The 19,430-nt window shown below is 39.8% G+C and overlaps 1 protein-coding gene across 19 annotated transcripts in view; it reads left to right on the top strand.

Annotated features, from left to right (window-relative positions):
- CADPS2 (calcium dependent secretion activator 2) overlaps nucleotides 1-19,430 on the top strand; it is a 532,394-nt gene that overhangs the window by 30,321 nt on the left and 482,643 nt on the right. The window lies entirely within an intron of this gene.

Raw genomic sequence — 19,430 nt, 5'->3', positions numbered from 1 at the left:
ATCAAATAGTGGACAACTAACAGTTACTAATCGCTGATGGAACTAGGACTTTGAGTTGTCTCTAGATAGCTTAGTAAGGGGGCTGAGTTTAGGCTGAATTTCTTAGCCTTCAGATGGAAAACGGTTCGATGCAGAAAGCTGAGAGGTTTAGTAATTATTCTTTAACCTACCTGGGACTTTGGAAAGCAGGTTCCATGCTCTTGCATCTGTTCTCTTAATAGAACATGAAAAGCTGTTCCAAGATGCTTCAGGAACTTCTCTTCCTTGTGAAGTCTTAAAAATGTAGGGAAGAAAAAAATGGCCTTGCTTTAACCTTTCTAGGTTCTTGGCTGAGACCACCCCCCTATAATAAAAGATTAAAAGAAGAGAAACAGTGTTTAATATTCTGTATGCCTCCTACACATGGGAAAGACCCAGGAAGACTCAGTAATTGCCTCAGTGGCTAAAGCCAGAACATTAAACAGCATCTCCAGCTAATAAAAATGATGGTAGTCTGGGTGGGGGCACAAAGTGGGGAGGAAAAGCCAGTTATGGGAGGTTATCAGGCAAAGCACAGTAAACAAGGACATGGGGTGGTTACAGATCTAAGTCAGTTGCCTTCTCCTTTGTTAAGAGTTTCTAGAGACTCAATCATCCCCCTCTTCTGGTATCAATGACATACACTTAGGAATGGAGACTGCTTAGAAATGTTTTTAACGGTCTCTTTCAGAAGGATAACTTGCACTAGGTTTTCAGAGCTTCTCCTGTGTCTGCTCTTGGAAGTCATGAGCTCAAGATAATCCTTATGCCAAAGAGGCATGATTTGGGGTGGCAAATTTCCTTCCTGTAACTTTGGTGTGTAAACCTTGAGGTGTCTGAGATGCAGTTTCTCTCCCCTTTCTGGCTCCACTGCTTCTGAATTTAGTACAGGGTGCTCGAAGCTTTTTGTTGCCCGGGAGTCCAAAATTGTCGAGGGAGAAGTTAGAATTGCATGTTGCACACAGATGCAGAGTCTGTATAAGTCCACTGACATGAAATACTTCAAAGTGCAGTGACCACTGAGAAGAGCCGTGCTGGGGGAGGCATTGGAGGTGGTGTTCTCTGTCCCTTGCTCACATCTGATTTTGATGTTAGAGCCTTCGTGAGCCCTGGCTTCTCATCCAGGAAAGCACTCGGCATAGACCTGGCTCATCGTAGACTGTAGAGAAATGGCCTTTTCTCTGTAAGGTTTTGCAGGTGTTTGCCAATTTGAGGGGAGACTTTTCCTTTTGACTCTTTCCATGTAAATTGAGAGATTCAGATTGTCCTCATTCCCGCAGTGACTCTGGTATCTGAGGAAGAGATTGTCTGCCTTGGAATACTGCCTTAGTAGGGACTTCACTGTTACTCCTAGTTACAAGGCTTGAGAATATGGGCATTGCTTTTGTCAGGGCCATTTCTAAAACTGCAAGAGCGTGGCTATCAGAAGATACGGGGTATTCTAAGGAGATCATCTCCTTAGACAGAAGGCTCAAGACTTCTGTCAGGTTCTCATGTGGTTGTTCTGTAACAAGTCCTCTTGTTGCCACCTCATAGTTGATCAAGGCAGGATGTTTTTTATTGGCTTTGCTAATTGCTTTCAGTCTTAAATATTAACCAGTACTATTTTAATACTTCTATCACTCTTACTACTGTTAGTTATTCTATGCCAGGAACACTTTCTCTTTTCTAGACTATGAAATAAATATTTGTTTTAGGGAAGTTAAATAACTGATAAAGGCTATGGGCTTGGAATGGCAACATCACTAATTCCTAGCAGTGTGAGCTGAAGCAAAGTAATGAAAATTGGTTTTCCCCTGTGTTAAATGTGCAAAAGAATAGTATCTCTCCCATGGGGGCTCTGAATGATGAAATGAAGAAAAATTTGAGTTAGACATAGAGAATGTGGTGCCTGTTTTTCAAACAAGCGAAATGACATAAATACAATAAAATGGGAAAAGAGAGAGCTACACAGAGTTATCAAAGAAAGCAAAAGACCCATCAGTTTATCACTGAAGACTTTGGGTAGGAGGTAACTATTGGACTAGATCAGAAGAGATGAAGGAGGCTGGGGCACCTGGTTGGTGTGGTTGGTTGAGCATCGCACTCTTGGTTTCAGGGTCCATGACCTCTGGATCCTGGGATTGAGCCCTGCCCTGGCTAGAAGTCGGCTTGAGATTCTCTCCCTCTGCTTTTGTGACCACCCCCCCCGCCCCGTCCCTGCTTGTGTGTGGGCGTGCTCTCTAAAATATTAAAAAAAAAAAAAGAATAATGGACTAGAGAGACTTCAGATTTTACTTTTTATTAAATTCAAGGTTTTAAAGCTATGGTTCTCAGACTGCAGCATGTGCTAGCCACCAAACAGGAACCTTCTGAATGCACCCTCCTTCCTGAGCCTGCTGCCAGGCATTCTGGGTCAACACGTGTGGGAGAGGGCACAGGAATCTCGTGAGCAGTCTCTGGTAGACGGGTGTTGCAAGGCCGTGCGTAGCCTGGCCTACTGCTGGAAGGGAGGGGATGCCAACTTGAGGGTTGTCTCAGGATGTGAAAGTTCCAGTTGACTTTCACCTTATTAAGGAGCTGTATTAGGATTATCTAGACAACTAGAACCACTTTGTGGTTGATGGGGAGCGGGGGCATGCTCAGGAGAGAAGAGATTTAGTAAGGGAATTGGCTCACCTGATGATGGAGGCTAAGAAATTCCACAGTCTGCTGTCAGCCACCTGGAGAACCAGGAAAGCCGTGGATGTCATTCATTCTGATTCCAGAGGCCTGAGAATTGAAGGACCAGCGGTTTAAGTCCTCATACACGTTTGAAGATGCAAAAGCCAAGAGCGTTGATGTCCGAGGGCAAGAGAAGATGCATGTTGCTACACAGTCCGCAAACGGAACCTTCCTCCACCTTTTTTTGTTTTAACTGGATTCTCACTGGATTCATGGTGTCCATCAACACGCGGAAGGACAGACTTGATTCTGTCTCCTGATTCAAATGCTAGTCTCTGGGGAAATTCGCTCCTGTACGCTCAGAAATGTTGACCAGCTCTCTGGGCCTCCTTTTAGTTCAGTGACCTCGATGCATAAAATCCTCACATCGGCTTTATTGTGTTTCCTGGAGCTTGAGTTTTGACTGTGTTTGGGTCTATTTGTGGTGGTTCCTTACCCAGATGTAAAGAACTGATCTGTCTGCCTTCATGTTTTTGGCTGTTAGAGTTAGCAACACAGACTTCTATTTCATAGCTTCTATCACAACTTTTATTTCGGTAATTCTCATGTTGATTCCCTGAATGTATTTCACTTTAAAATTAGGGTGGTACTTCAAATACCTCATCCTTGGCTTTAGATTTTCTATGTTAGGCGACTTTTGCATCTAACTAAACTCTACCTAGAGTTTACTTTTGAGACTTCAGCGCATCCATAAAGATTCTCAGCACTGGTTAAAAAATTACCATAATTTTCTTGATATTTGAGAGATTTGTACCTTGTGCTTTAGGCTACAATTTAGTATACAATCTCTCTAGCATATGAAGCAATTTTTCTTGCACAGACTTGTTAAATCAGTTTTTCATCTTTTTATTCCTTAGAGTAGAGATGAATAAACCTTGCTTACTAGGTTTTATAGTACCTTTATCACTTAATATTTGAACATCCTCAGCGCTTTAATTTTAATACGACTAAATGGAATATGTAAGATGCAGTGCTTACGATTTAGTACCCTGCATTATAAGAAATGTCTCAAACATAATCGTGAAATCCCTGCAAAGAAACAGAACTCAGTGTATTTCCTTACCCCTGGATTTTTAGGATAGAGATACAGGTGCCAGTTTTCTCTTTGGATATCTTAACAATTGTGTTGATGTGCAAAAACAAAACAACTTTTTGTTCCTTCAAACACTTATTCTCCCCCCTCCCCCCCATGGAATCTCCAGTAGGTACTGTAACTTTCCCTGGGCGATAACTTGGGTAATAGATCAGTTCTGCTGCCCTTTGTCCTACAAATCTTATTTTTGTAGTCAGTGTTCAATTTTAAGTTGTAATCAAAACCCCAAACTTCGAGATGTGAAGATCTTCCTCCTATGTGAGGGCCTGCTTTAGGCTGAAGCTTGCAGAGGGAGAGATTTACAAGTGAAGCTTCCTGTGTTTAAAAACAACACAAAACCCTGGGGGTGGGGGAACAAATCTGAAATAAACACGTGGGACATTTAGGCAAGAGGGCTGATTTTAATCAGGGTGATTGGAAAAGGCACCAAGGAGATGGCGTTCCAATGAGGTCTTAAGGGCGAAAGGAGATGGTTTTGAAGGAATAGGAGAGTGGCAGGTATGTTGAGAGCAGTTGGTATAATCTGTAGGATTTGCAGTGTAACAGACATGAGGGGGTGGTGATAAGGTTGGAATGGCCAATTATGGATGTTTGAGTACCATGCAAAGAAACTGGGAATACTCGGTAGTTATAACTCAGTACACATTCAGCCCAGCATGAGGTCTGAGCGGGGCGTGATGATCTTCAAGGATGTGATAAAGGATTTAGGTGATGTCACACAGCAACCAATCCAAGGACTACAAAGCTCTTAACCATCTCAAGTCTTTTGGGGCCATTATCCTGCTTCTGATGGACAGTGATAAACCCCTCTTCTCCCTCATTCCTAATATTTGTGGTAGAAAATTGAGGATATCTATTTGGCTCAGATCCTATCAGTGGGGAAATGGTGATTAAAAAGCCTAATTTGAAGTTTTTAATCTCAGAAGCACCTTAATCTTGCCCTGCTGTGAGCTTATGGGTTAGGAAAAACTAGAGAAAACAACCTACAATATATATACACACACACACACATACACACGCATGCATATATATGGACTTGGCAACGAAACCTCAGAACAAAATATTGGTACATCTTTCATTTAAATATTGCTTTGGGCCACATGTCTGTACATCTGAGTTTTTCTCAATTTCTTGAAATTGCCTGCTGTAAATCTCTTTTGTGTTTTAAACTCATATAGCTGACCTCTCCAACCAGGCCAAACCTCCGATTTCAATCCTTTATTTGATGTGGCTTTGGGTAGTGTTGTCTCATGATTGCATACATTATACCTGAATCTTTGTCCCCAAACTGTAATTTGGGATGCTTCATTGCAGAGATCTTTTAAGAGGTATTTTCTGCTTACTTAACCTATATTTTCCATTCTAATATTTGAGTGCCAATCTTCTCTATTGTTCCCGGTGTGTAAATAGGATATAGGCTTTCTGGGGATCATGCATTGTTACAGCATATTCTTTGAGAGGGGAACTCACAGGAATGACTGCAGATATATGTCCCTTTGACGACCAATCTAGATAGCAGGGTTGACCAGGATTCCTGTTTTATGAAGTATCCCTTTTTAGACGAGAGGGCAAGCAGGGTATTTGTCTTAGCTTTGAAGCTGTGAAAGAGTTTACCACTAATCTTAGAAGGTGAACTTTAATATGAGTGTGAAATCCAACTTAAGCCCTGACACGTAACCATATCTGGCAGGTTCAGCCTCACTCCCTGCCCCTAGGCAGGACTAGTTTTGTCTTGAGTGGGGTCTGTATGAGGAGTTTGGAAGCAGAAAGCCATAGATTCAGTTTTTTGCTGGGCTGGTGTTCTCTTGGTGCCCTCGTTGCCTGGAAACTGAATTCCTGCCTTGCTCAGCTGTGATGGCTTCTCTGCTGGGTGTTCTGGTTTCCTTTCAGACACAGTGTACTACTTTTGAATTCCTTGTTCACCTTTTCATCAGACCTATGTGCTCACAATGCCTCCTAACTTGTCCTCCACCTGGATTCTGTTTTCACTTTCAAACGTTGGCGCCCCTGCCCCCCCCCCCGACCTTTTCATCCTGTAGGCGCCTCTTCTTTCAGATCCCTTACAACCAGGCCCGCTCTACACTCTTCATTAACTGACTTTTTCTCTTGCTTTTGTCCTCTGATCAGTGTGGAATTTCAAGTCAGGCCTTCCATAGTCTGTCTTGTCAGACTGCTTAATTTTATGGTGAAATGATTTTTCCTTTGTCAGATGTCCTAATCTGGCATGATAGCGTAAACCGCCCCCCCCACCCAAGGAACTCGATTCTTCTTTAGAGACCTCATACGTGCATCACTGGCTGCGCATTTTAAAATATGATCCTTTGTATCAAAGCTCCAACTTTGCTTCCTCCTGTTTTCCTCTCCAGGGTATCACTTTGTTTTGGTAACAACTGGTCTCGTGATTTCATATTGAGGTATATATACTGATGTACAGCCTGAGGGACAGCTGAAGAATTTAAAGCTTACATATTATATAGTCCATCCAGGAACACATTGGAAAGCCAGAGATGAAACCAAGAACTGGACCTACCTCTTGCTGATCTTTGATTCCTGTAGCCCTCTTTAAAAAGGTTAATGCAAAAATCCATAACGTGGGGGTGGTGGTGAAGCTGATCTTGATTCCCTGTCTTTTGCCTCAGGAAGATGTCTCTAGTTACATAGCCTGGATAGGACATAAAGTGACTTTATTTGCTACAGGGGTGATGTAATTGCTGTTGGGAGCTTAGGGAAGCTGGGTTATAAGGAAATGAGACTTCTTGGGTCAGGAGAGTAGGAGATTTCAAATATGTGAATGACAACCTAAACTTTCAAGAAAAGGATCAAAAAACTCGTGTTGGAGAACTAGGGCACAAACTTCTTTTAAATATGTGCATTTTAAAATTCCATAGTGAGGACACTGAATTACTTGTTCTTAATTCTATTAGGACCAGCACTTTAAAAAATTTTTTTATAACCGGGGCGCCTGGGTGGCTCAGTGGGTTAAGCCGCTGCCTTCGGCTCAGGTCATGATCTCAGGGTACTGGGATCGAGTCCCGCATCGGGCTCTCTGCTCAGCAGGGAGCCTGCTTCCTCCTCTCTCTCTCTGCCTGCCTCTCTGCCTATTTGTGATCTCTCTCTGTCAAAAAAAAAAAAAAAAAAAAAAACTTTAAAAAAAAAAAATTTTTTTTATAACCAGTAATGTGTAATACCACGTTTTGTGTCTCAAAACAGAACTCATTGATCACATAGCTGTACTGACATGTTTATAGCAAACGGATGATAGTACAATGCCCTATATATAACACGAAGTAAAAATAACTGTAGTAAACGAACATGTAAATCAACTTGTAAATAGTTGAGTACAGCTGTCTAGAATGTACCAATCACCAAGGCCGACTGATGTAAGTCTTTTGGTTGTTGATTCCAAGAATATGGCCTGCAGTATGATTTTCCAAGTAGTAAATAACTGTTAAGATTTCTAGTAAAAATATAGTCTTTCCTGGATTTGCATAGTAGTTGTATTTTTGAAGAATTGTGTATATGTTTAAAATGACACAAATACTTCTATATGAACTTAGCATTAGGCTCGTAAGTTGATAAAGTTAAGTTCATGAAGTTCATTCATAAAGATAAATGTCTTTCATTTATGTGGATGTCCTGGAGGGTGTTTAAAGACCCTGGACCACCCCTTGTTTGGATCATTTAGCATAACCAGGTCCTCCTCCTCTGATGCCAGCTGTGTCCCTTCACCTGCCTGTCATTGGGACAACATAAATCACACAGATCTTCAGAGTGTTCCTCAATGAGGGTGGCATGTGGCTTTCTTAGTCATTGGGCTGGTGATGCCCACTTGTAGGTGAGCTTCCAACCTACCTGTCAGACATGAGTGACTGGCTGAAGAATGTTGCCTTTGAGAGGACTGATACAGGTACCTTGATGAGCCTCTTGGCTCTGGAGGTCTGGGCTGAGTCAGACTGAGCTCTCGGGAAGGTTCAGAGGCTAATAGCGTTGTAAACAGATTTTGATAAGGGTCACCAGGGCAATTGATGATGATAAGATCCTGTTTCAAAAGAAATCGTTTTTATTTGGCTCGAGGAGGGAATTCACTTCATCTGAGTTAGCTTGCCCAGGGGCTCCCAGCTGCTATCGGTGATAATACCTCTCAAGTTGTCTCCTATTTGTCTCAAATATCTCTTCATTTCGAAGTCTGAGGGTAACTCTTTGACAGACTGCCAGGTCAGAGGTCAAAGTAGTGGTAGGGGCAGGTTAGTTCCCTTCCTTCTAAACTTAACACGTGGATGTTTTGGTAGCCTTTTCCACCTGTGGTTTGCTTTCTCCATCCTCCTGTATTGAGGGAAACTTTCATCCTTCTTTTGGTAGGAAAGAAAAATACCCCATTTAGTGAAGGAGTACGGGCTCTTGTTAGTGTTCTTTCAGAAATGGGAGTTATTCTAGCAGTCATAGAGCTCTAAGGAAGACTTTTTTCCAACTTGGTATCCTTAGCTAGTTGTGAAAAGCAACATAATCTCTAAGTACCTTAATCACAGGATATTAAAACATTGTTTTTCTTTGTGCCTTCTTCCACATATAGGTTTTGATTTCTGCCCTGACTAGAGGTTTTTTGTTTTGTTTTGTTTTCTTTGTTTTTGTTTATGAGGTGTTTTAAACAAAAACAAAACCAAAAAAAGTTCTTGGTGTTGTGGCTACTGAAAGGCTTATTAACAAGTTCTCTAATTTCCTTTAATTATCTTTAGAGAAAAACCATGATTGTTTTCAAGTGAAACATTGCCTGGGCCCTTTACTAGATGATGTAAGAGACCTGTTTTTCTTGTGGTCTTTCTTCCCTTTCCTACCTCTATTTAGATAGTGGTCTTTGAATTTCTAGAATGTTAACACATACCATTTTCAACATGTAGATTCACATGGTTATAACTCCAACATACAAAGGCTCTATGCTTATTTTTCTTTTTATGTCATTCATAAGCACTATGTTGTTGTTTATAATCTTAGTGATTTTTTTTTTTCATTTTTGTTACTTAGGATTAGTGTGAATATTTTTAATAAGTGTCAGTTTGAGATGGTTAAAGAGGAATGGAGGAAGGTTGCACATGGTCAGGGACCTTCCGCTGGGTTTTAGGGCATGGTCTGAAACTGCCAAGAACAAAGCTTCAAACTAGAATTAAAGAAGAGAGGTCAGGAGACTAGGCTCACCCTGTCATAGCAGATTCTTTTTGTTTGCTCCTCTAGTCCTACTTTTGATCCCTTCTCACCCTGTTTTCAGCCCCAGAGGCTGACCTGTGTGGACTCTTAGCCTCAGGCTTCTGGTTAGGTTTGGCCCTGGGGCTCCTGGCTGAAGCTAGAGATGGAGGGGGAAGACAGAAGTCTGAGTATTCAACCCCTGTCTCTGTCCTCCAGGAGTATCTGGATCCGGTGTACTTCTCTCTGCTGGAGCTGGAGCTCACTGCTCTCCACAAAGCAACCAACTGTATGGCTGTTTCTCAGGGTGGTGGTAAACTGCTCCTTCACCTCTTTCTGGTCTAGGAGTGGTAACAGTTCGGCCACCGCTGTCTAGGTCAGAGTTCCATTCCTTGGGGTTCTGTTACATCCCCATCTTGTAAATCACTCTATTGTAAATAAGTTCCTTTTATCTCGGTCTGAGTGTCCCATCTCTTCCCGGGACTCCGAAGGACTGGTTGTCCTGGATATTTAGGTTGGAGTAGAAAACTCTTGAGTTCCACACTTGGTAGGAATTAGACTCTAGAAATTTGGATTCATTTGACTCAGACCTGAAGATCTTCAGTTCTAGAATGGTTTTAGAAAGAATAGTTGAGAATTCAAGTCCACTTTTTTTTTTTTCTTTTGGCTATTTTATGGTAGGCAGAGGTTCTGTTTTCTTTTTTCTCCCCATAATCCGATTGTTAGATTTTTTTTTGGATGTTTCTTCCTACTCTTATAGCAAACTTTGAGAAAAATTAATATCCCTGTGGAAACCTAATAAATACTCAACTTTCATCTTCACTTCTACTTTAATAAATTGGTTTAAAATTTATGGTTGCTGTAGCATGTGTTATGCTACAAGGTAGAGTTAAATGGAAAATTTTCTGTAGTGCTATGTTACCTAGCTATTTTTCCTAATCCTTGAACTTGATAGTAAATTTATCATACATTCCATGTAATTAGATTCTACACTTCTAATTTTTTTGCCTCCATCTGCTCTGATTGTTAGTGCTGTGTAATGTACAAGGTAGGGCTAAACTGACTTGTCCCTTTCATGTTTTTGTATCAGACATTCTTTCAAAATAAGCTTTGTCAACGAATTTCTACTCAGTTTGTCTATCACTTCAATATGCAAGTATATATGTACCTTGTGTGTCTCATTTGTGTACTACGTTTACTTGAGAACTGTAGATCTACTTTCCAATTGTAATGTTGACCATTACCCCCACAAAATCTCCACCCTAAACAGTTGAAAGAGTTCAACAGTTCCGACTCCAGTACAAGCACTAAAAAGAATTTATCGTGGGTAAAGGACTGCTAAATGATGCCCTTATATCATTGCATATAACCTCTAGCATAGGCAGTCTGTGAAACAGCAGGGGTAGTTTGATAGACTTGCATTTTTTTGAATATTAGTTTAAAAAAAGACATTGTTTTGCAATACTTAGCTTTTTCATAAAGGAATAGTAATGTTGCATACCTTTATATTCAAACTTTCTACTTTTTTGCTGTATGAGCCTGCAAGTTTTATCATACATATGGCTTTAGTAAAAAATCTTTTCTATAGACAGTGGATCTGCAAATAACAGAGCAATTTATATAATACTTTGCTATCCATTTCATATCACACTAAGAATTTCCAAAGGGAATTAATGATGGTATTTTTTTTTTAAGTATCTGATATCTTTGAAGAGAAGTTCTCCAGTTTACCTTGAAGAATATTGTGGCTTCTGTTTAGTGTGGTACATTTTATCATGTTTATCAACTTCGTGCTATTCCTAAAATGTTTTAGCTCAAAAAAATGGAAAAATTGTTTTGTGATCTTTTTTTGATACTTGATATAGCAATAAGACCCCTTATAAGTTGGAGGCTGCCACTATTAGGCTTTCTCAGTCTGTAATATGTGGATGTTTTGGGGTAATTGTTTCATTGGTTTTAGGTATGCTGATATTAGGCTCTTGGGCTATGTTGGGCATCTATGCCACGGACCACTGTGCCCCTTAAAGAGGTTTGTTGTGACTCTGGCAGCCTTGAGTTCATTCTCTCAGCTCTGGTGTACAGTGGAACAGAAAAGACAGCAAGAAAGCCAGAAGAATCTAGAAGTTGATGGTAGATTGCCTATTTTCCTTTCCAATGCTGTTTTGTAGACTGCCCTGCTAGAGGCTATATGCAGTGATCTAAGAGGATCACTTAGCAGAGTGTTTTTTTTTTTTTTTAAGCGAGGATAAAAAAATTCCTTTTGATGCTTGTATTGGAGTTTAAATTGTTCAAAACTGTTGAAACTAATTGTTGAGGATGGATATACTTTGGGGTGATGGTCGACATTACAAACAGAAAGCAGATCTGTAGTTATAAAGTCAATGTTATTACACAAATGAAACTTGCATGGTAGACGTGTATACCTGCACATGCATGTGATAAATACATTCTTGGAGCTGGCCAAGTGTTGTAATCTTGTAAGTCAACTAATAAACCCAAATTGTTAACTATAAAATTCTATTCTTAGGGGCTTGGATGCTTTGAATCTTTACAACCAAGTTGTGTCAGTGAACCTGAAAAACAGAATGGTTTATTTTCCATAGAAATTCTAATACATGTTAGATTCTTTGTTTGTTTGTTTGTTTGTTTGTTTGTTTTTAAAGGTTTTATTTATTTGACAGAGGTGGAAAGAGAGGGAATACAAGCAGCAGGAGTGGGAGAGGGAGAAGCAGGCTTCCCGCTGAGATCAGGGAGCCCAGTACAGGGCTCCATCCCAGGAACCTGGGATCGTAACCTGAGCTGAAGGCAGACACTTAATGACTGAGCCACTCAGGTGCCCAGATTTTTATATAACATTACCTTCTATCTAATAACTTATTTTTCACATGCAGTATTCACTACTTAAATGACTTGGAAGGCATCATTGAACAGACATGGAATGCAAGGACCAAAAATTTCCGCTTATGAGTAGATCTGAGTAATAGATCTGAGGCTTCAATTGCTTGCCTTTATCTTCATTTCCTATTTTGTCCAAATGTAAATCCAAAGGTAATTTGAATTCTCACACTTATGGGATTGGTTTGCCCTATAAAAGACTTATAAAAATGTAATCTGATCTTATTTTGGATTCCTGTTAAAAAATTGTCAAGATTTTATTTTTAAGTAATCTCTATATTCTGCGTGGGGCTCGAACTCCCAACTCCGAGATCGAGTCCCATGCTCCACTGACTGAGTCAGCTAGTGCCCTGGGTTCCTTTTCCTTTTAAAATTGTAACTAACTTGCTTACATAACTAATGCTCTAGAGAAACACTTCCTCATTTTTTTTTTTTTTCCCGTGTCCTGGCACACTTAGAGAAGTGGTCATTTTCTAGTATTTCCTGGTAACTGGGCAGGTGCTTCCCTCTTTAGGAGTCGTTGGAACCTGACTCCTTGCTGCCGTGGTCCCAGCTTTGTTCCTGGTTCGTGGCACATGTGCCACAGGGGCTCCGTGTGGAGCTCAGGACAGACTTAGGCAGCACAAGGAATCCGTTCTTCAGTCCTGCTCTTGCTAACCACAAAGCACTGCAGGAACTGCCCCGGTCATTCAGATTTGCTGTTCTTCTGTGTTTCAGGGCTCTAAAAACCACCCAAACCTCAGGTGGTTTTTCACTCTTCTGCTTGAAACTTCTGTGGTTCCCTAATTCCGAAAAGCTCAGGGTCTTACAGGGACCTGCAAGATCTGCGCTGTCAGCCCTCTCCTGTCCTGTCTCACCTGTCCTCGCTTCCCTCTTTCTTCCTCAGCAGCAGTCCCTTTGCACTGCCTTCTGCACGTTAAGCAGGTTCTCCGGGCTGGTTGCCCTGAAATGTTCTTCCCCAGGGATGTATATGACCTTGCCTCAGACAAACCTGATCATCCTTTCAAAAATGTATTGGATTTTCAGTTTCCCTATGCAATTATCGACTTAGTTAATGAGGGAACTTGGGTTTGTGCTGGTCTTTCTGGAAAAGGTAAACTGCACGATCTAGGAGGCATCTCTGCTTGTTCTTCCTGTCGAAACTGAATTCTTGAATGTCTTCACCACTGAATCCACTGGCCTCTTCATCTGGTTTCCTGCCCCTTTGTAGTATGGGATATTGCCCTGCTTAAAACTGTCTCCTCACTGAATTTTGGTAATTCTGCCCTTACCCTAAGTTTGTAATGCTTTGGTGGTTCTTTGGTTTTTTTTTTTTTTTTTCTTTTTTTGTATCTGGGATCTATTTCATCTCTTTCAGGGTAATTTCCCAAGAGTTAGACCTTGATTTTCAGTTATTACCCGTTTAGTCTACCTTACTATTTGACCTATTCCCATGATATTAGCTGTCGCCTCCGCTCTCGAAGGCCTGTGTTGGTCATTATCTTTGACACTCCTTCCTGAACAGTTCATAAGTTTATTGTAGCCATATGTATTTAAGGTATTCTGTGGCTCCTGGCTGTCATTTTTCCATAATAGGTCAAACCTTACTTATTTAAGAACCAGCTCAAATCTGTTTCCCATCTGAATTCCCATCTAATATTTCCTGAAACGGTAAATTCTTATAAAGTCCATAAATTAATCAAGGACTTTATTGTTAATGTGAATGAATTTTTATTAAAAAACCTTAAAGCTGTTGAAGTAAAAATTTTTAAAGGAAATGTCTTTTGGGGTATAAATTCTTAAAACCATTTCCTTATGTTTAGTATTTAAAGATAAAAAATGATACATGGACATTTTGACCTGATTCACAAAATTTTTATAGGGTGGAAAGGTCTATTTCAGTAGGAATTAAAACAGTGCAAACCATTAGATAGCCATTTTATCTGTTCAAGATTTTGAATCCTATCATGACCTGTTGTTAAAAATACTATCCCCTATGATCACAATTAGGTAAAATAGAATAGAAATGTAATGGACAGAGCAAACACTAGAAGGAAATAAGAAAATGTTAGCCTCACTATCCATGGACAACTGCCTTCCCTCCCTAGGTAATTTCCCAAATTTTTTGATACAAATAGATGTCTAAGTACAATATTGTCATTTTGTACTTAGAGGAAGAGTTGTATTCATATGAGTTAAGGGAAAAAGTGAGAAATGGTTTATTTCATCATGAAAGCTTTTTATTTTTCTTTCTTTCTTTTTTCTTTTTCTTTTTTTTTTTTTTTTAAGTAGACTCCATGCCCAGTGTGGAGCCCGAAGCAGGGCTTGAACTCACAACTCTGAGATCATGACCTGAACTGAGATCAAGAGTCGGACACTTAACCACCAGAGCCCAGGTGCCCCATGAAACTACTTTTCTATTAAAAAAAACAAGATTTTAATTTTTCTATAGCAATGTTAGGTTTAGAAAACTAAAGGGAAGCTGTAGAGCTTGCCCATACACATACATAACTTCCCCATTAACAGCATCCCCACCAACAAATGATACATTTTGTTACCATTGATGAACCTACCTTGGCACATCATAATCACACAAAGCCATAGTTAATCTTAGGATTCACTCTTGGAGTTGTAAATTCTAAGAGTTTGGACAAACGTATAATCTGTATTTACTGTTACGGTATAATGCTTCGTTTGTTGCCAAAACTGCCTTTTTAGAATCTGGTAGTCTCTCATTTTCCATATCAAAATGGCTTGGTTTCATGACAAAGGAAGATTTGGGTAGTGCTCATGTAGAGGTCACTATTGTGGCAGTTGCCATACTGTACTGTGATTTCTTGGCTTCTACAGTATAGCAAGCTATGGTTTTGAATTACTAATTCATATAGCAACATTTTTACATAAGTGGTGTTGAGTTTGGTTTCCTTTCAGTGGTAGGTGGAACCTGATCACAATATTGCGCTGTATTGCCGTGGATACACTGGTGTGTTTCTGGTTACACGTGCAGGGGTCGTCTATATCCGTTCTCTTTCTCCCTAGTACAGATGGAAGATTAGACCCAGGAAAATAAGGCCTTAAAATTCTAAATGATTTCTGATCAGGCATGATAGGATATCATGACCTGAGGGTAAATAAACTTGGGAAATCTATATGTCATGTTTTCCTGAGCAAGTATTAATAAAAGTATTAATAAAGAGCCACCTACAAGACTAGATTTCTGTATAAGGGTGAAGATTTTTTTTTGTCAGTTCTCACTTTCATTTAAGTAAGCATGTGTACACACATATGAGTTTTATTTATTTTTTTAAAAAGATTTGATTTATTTATTTGACAGATCACATGGAGGCAGAGACGCAGGCAGAGAGAGAAGGAAGCAAGCTCCCTGCTGAGCAGAGTGCCCCCGATGCGGGGGCTCAATCCCAGGATCCTGAGATCATGACCCGAGCCAAAGGCAGAGGTCTTAACCCACTGAGCCGCCCCGGCGCCCTATATATGAGTTTTAACATGCTTTTTATATTTAACTGGTTTAAGACTAAGATTTTGCAAACTGCAGACTTAAAACAACTGATGTTTTGAGGGAATTATTTACATGTTCTCCACTGGACTAGTCTAGAATTCCCTTAAGGACAGGACTTCTATTTCGTATATGTATCTTAATGATGCTTGGCATGTAGTGAGATATTTTTGAATGATTCTTAGAGTGAAATATGCATGTGCACATAAATATGTCTATACACATAAAGTGATAGCATTTTGTGGCATGATTTATGTTGCATTCATAGTCGTTAAGCAGAACCATTCCTTTATGGAATGCTGACCTGGAGCTTTTGTTACATACTGTATTTGCATCCCTTTTTCTAGATAGAGTTTCCTTTTTTAGAGGGGGAAGATACCATAATTTGTTACAAACTTCAGTCTCTTATATTTGAGAGTAGAGCTACGGTGGCAATCTCCATGTATGCTTTGTGGGGTTAGGGGTGAGGTGTGTGGGGGGTGCCTCTTAACCTCTTCCTCTAGTACTAACAATGGGAAGGGCTTTCTAATTTTTGGTAAAATTGCTTTAGTGTGAGAGGAGTTTATCATTGAGGCTTTAGCCCCTGCTGAGGTAGAGTGTTAATGAAGTTTGTGATTTGAAATTTTACTGGCAGTAATTCCAGGGACTTCATGTAGAACACCCTCCTGCCCCCCATACCCCCCCTATACACATCCCAACAGGAACCCAAATAGTTCCTTATTTGGGAAATAACTCCCAAATCTCAGGCCCTCTTACTTAAAAAATTTATTCTGTATAACTCTCATGGAAATATAAATGTGATCATAGGTTGTGGTGCAAATCCATAATTGAAGATGCTGATTACTTTTGCAAATTAGAATATATTTTTGTTGTTGTTGTTGTTTTGGACTGATGCAGGGTTGCCTTCGTATTTTATTGGGAACTCCCAAAATAACACCAAGTAGGGCATAATACTGCTTGATGTGATGAAGTAATAGAGGTCTGAGTCCTTTTTGTTGTTAGTGTAATTTTGGACTTCGTTTTATTACAAGAACATCTGAATAATAGCCCCATTGATCATTTTCAAGGGGAAGAAAGAAAAGGAGGAGGCCTACTTCCTAGTATGTCACTGAATTTTTCGTGGTAGTACTACTTCCTCCAGCAAAGGTTCTAAATGTCTCCTAGAAAAGCCTAATAATATGTCCCTCAAATGTTTTTGTCATTTAAAAGATTCTGGGGGGTTCCTTGCTGACTTAGTCGGTAGAACATGAGATTCTTGATCTCAGGATTGTGAGTTCAAGCCCCCTGTTCGGTGTGGAGCCTACTAAGAAAAACAAAACAAAACACCCACCGCCCCATCCCCAAAACTGGTGCTGGGTTTTTTCTATTTCCACTGAAAGCCCTTGGTTCATTCTTTTTTTTTTTTTTTTTTTTTAAATCATAATCTCTGTTCTTTGGAAGTGGTGATTGTGTTCATTTAATGATACTTTTTTAAAGTATCTTTTGAATTTCATGGTGTTATAGCTGGAATTTATAAATGGAAAGCCTGAAACTTTATTTTTCTTACAGAATGAAGTTATCTTATAGCTGAGGGGGAATATTTAATTATTGGATTTGGAACTGTCTTTAACCTTTTATTTTTATAGCCAAAAAATTGTTTACTCCATGATCTTCTGGTCTGTTTTCTGAATAACCTACTAAATAGAAATTGAAGATCCCCTAGTGTTTAGCTTATCCTCTTCTAATGCACAGTATATGGGAGCAGTTAAAATTCTTAAATTGGTACTTACTGCTTCTTTTTAAATTGTTGCATATTCAGAATAGTTTGTCTCTGCAGATCTTTTACCGGTGGGATTTTCATCCTTTGATTTTTAGCAACATTCTGACTCTAAGAAGGCTTCATTGATTTCATGCTATTTCTATAGCACTCTCCATGAATAGAATGCCATGTTTTGTCCTCATTTAAAATAGAATCTTCATTCTATAGATTTTACACTGACTTTGCCTTTTAATCTTGCAGTAGACACACTTTCGGTGATTTCCCAGGACTGGAGTCTCTCTGCAGTGTTGGGTTGATGGCAGGGACTGTAGAGGGAAACTGTCCACATTTTGAATGATGGGTCTCCTGACTGGTTGTGTCACCTTGGCCAAACTAGCTAACCTTCCTGTGTACCAAGTATTCTCGCCTTGACGTGGGGAGAATGGTTTTTTTCTTGTACTTCTTTATACTGTGATCACTGCTGTGAAGTATACTGGATAGTTGTATATATACGGTTGTATGCCTCATTCTGTGAATGCACGAGGGCTTTTGTCTTCCTGCATGTCATAATACTTGAAAAGGTAGCTGCTCTTCTGTTTTGAGTGAGCTGGGTTGGCCTGGATGAGTTTTACTGTCAATTTCGGAGATACTAAAGCCATCTTTGTTAAGATTTTTGTTGAAGGTTTTTAACAATTTTTAAAAAGGCATCTTTTCTGCAGGGTTAAGACTTGAAAATTTTATACACACACACACACACACACACACATAAATTTTTTGAAAAGATTTTATTTATGTGACAGAAACAGAGGGAACACAAGCAGGGAGATTGGGAGAGGGAGAAGCAGGCTTTCTGCTGAGCAGGGAGCCTCATGTGGGGCTCGATCTCAGGACTTTGGGATCATGACCTGAGCCAAAGGGAGATGCTTAAGGACTCAGCCACCCAGCTCTCCCCTCAAGTTATATTTTTAAACAGTTCTAAAATACACTTCCTACATGAACTGATAGGAGGTAAAGGCTTAAGGTTAGAGTGAAGTATACCATTTATGTATCAGGTTAGCTATATTGTAAGCTTTTCCTACAAAACTTAAACCTTCTTCACATGATCTAAAAGACAGCTGAGTCCATCTACCAGTTTAACATTAATCTTTCTTCATAGGGTAACTGAAAATATTGGGTGTGGCTTTTGCCTGCTGCAAGGGCGGGAATGCAGGACATTGACCTTGTAATGCTGTTCACAAAGGTTTTTTCTTGTAAAACACATTTAAAAAAATTGATGTATCTCTTCAAAGTGTGGAGGGAAGAAAATTTCTAAGTTTTGCTTTTGGATTCTCTGAATTCCCCATTCGTTGAAAGAAAATAGAACACATTGGAATTGGTGCAAGTTGTGTAAACTTCACTTTAAAATATGGTGGGTTGGATTGGAGAGCGGAGAACAGTGCTCTTTGACCACAAAAAAAATACTTTGGTGTTATCATGGCAGACCTTGGTCCATGAGCTTACAGTCATTATGACCCTATTCCTTCTTGGAGGACAGGATAGGACCATGATATTTTTGTTATTTGTCTTTTAAAATGGTGATTTGGAGATGAACAGAATTTTTTTTAAACAAAAAGTGTTTAATAAAATAAGTGTTTAATAAAATATTTACACACTTCTGTCATTGGGCTCTCTGCTTGGCTGGGAACCTGCTTCCCTTCCTCTCTCTCTGTCTGCGTCTCTGCCTTCTTGTGATCTCTGTCAAATAAATAAAGTCTTAAAAAATACACACTTAATTTTCAAGAAAAGATAGCATCAGAGACAGAGAACTGTAAAATGGGAAGATGAGCTAGGTTGGGCCAGCACTGTGTTGGGATGTTTTGGGTTCCTCCCACAGAATACCAGCCACACCTACCATCCCCTGACTTGCAGGTGTTAAAGTGTTAAAAGAACAGCACTAACTTCAAGTTTTATACCCAGTGGAGCTATCCTTAAGTAAAAAGGGGGAAATGAAAGCATTTTCCTTAAGGAAAACAAGTAATTGGGGCACCTGGGTGGCTCAGGAGGTTAAGCGCCTGCCTTCCTGTTCAGCTAATGATCTCTGGGTGCTGGGATTGAGCCCAGCATCAGGCTCCCTCCTCAACAAGGGAGTCTGCTTCTCTCTCTCCCTCTGTCCGTCCTCACTGCTTGTTCCCTCTCTCTCTCTTTCTCAAATAAATAAAATATTAAAAAAGGAAAACAAATAATTTGGTGCCAAATGGACTTTTGTAAAGGATTTGCTGAATTTTTTCAAAAAGAAAAAACTTGGTACATCAGTAAGGAAAAAGCAATGGAACATA

This window comes from Neovison vison, chromosome 4, assembly GCF_020171115.1.
Source record: "Neovison vison isolate M4711 chromosome 4, ASM_NN_V1, whole genome shotgun sequence".
Classification (NCBI taxonomy): Eukaryota; Metazoa; Chordata; class Mammalia; order Carnivora; family Mustelidae; genus Neogale; species Neogale vison.
Note: the sequence above shows the minus strand (reverse complement) of the source record. Positions and strands in the feature narration are given on the sequence as shown.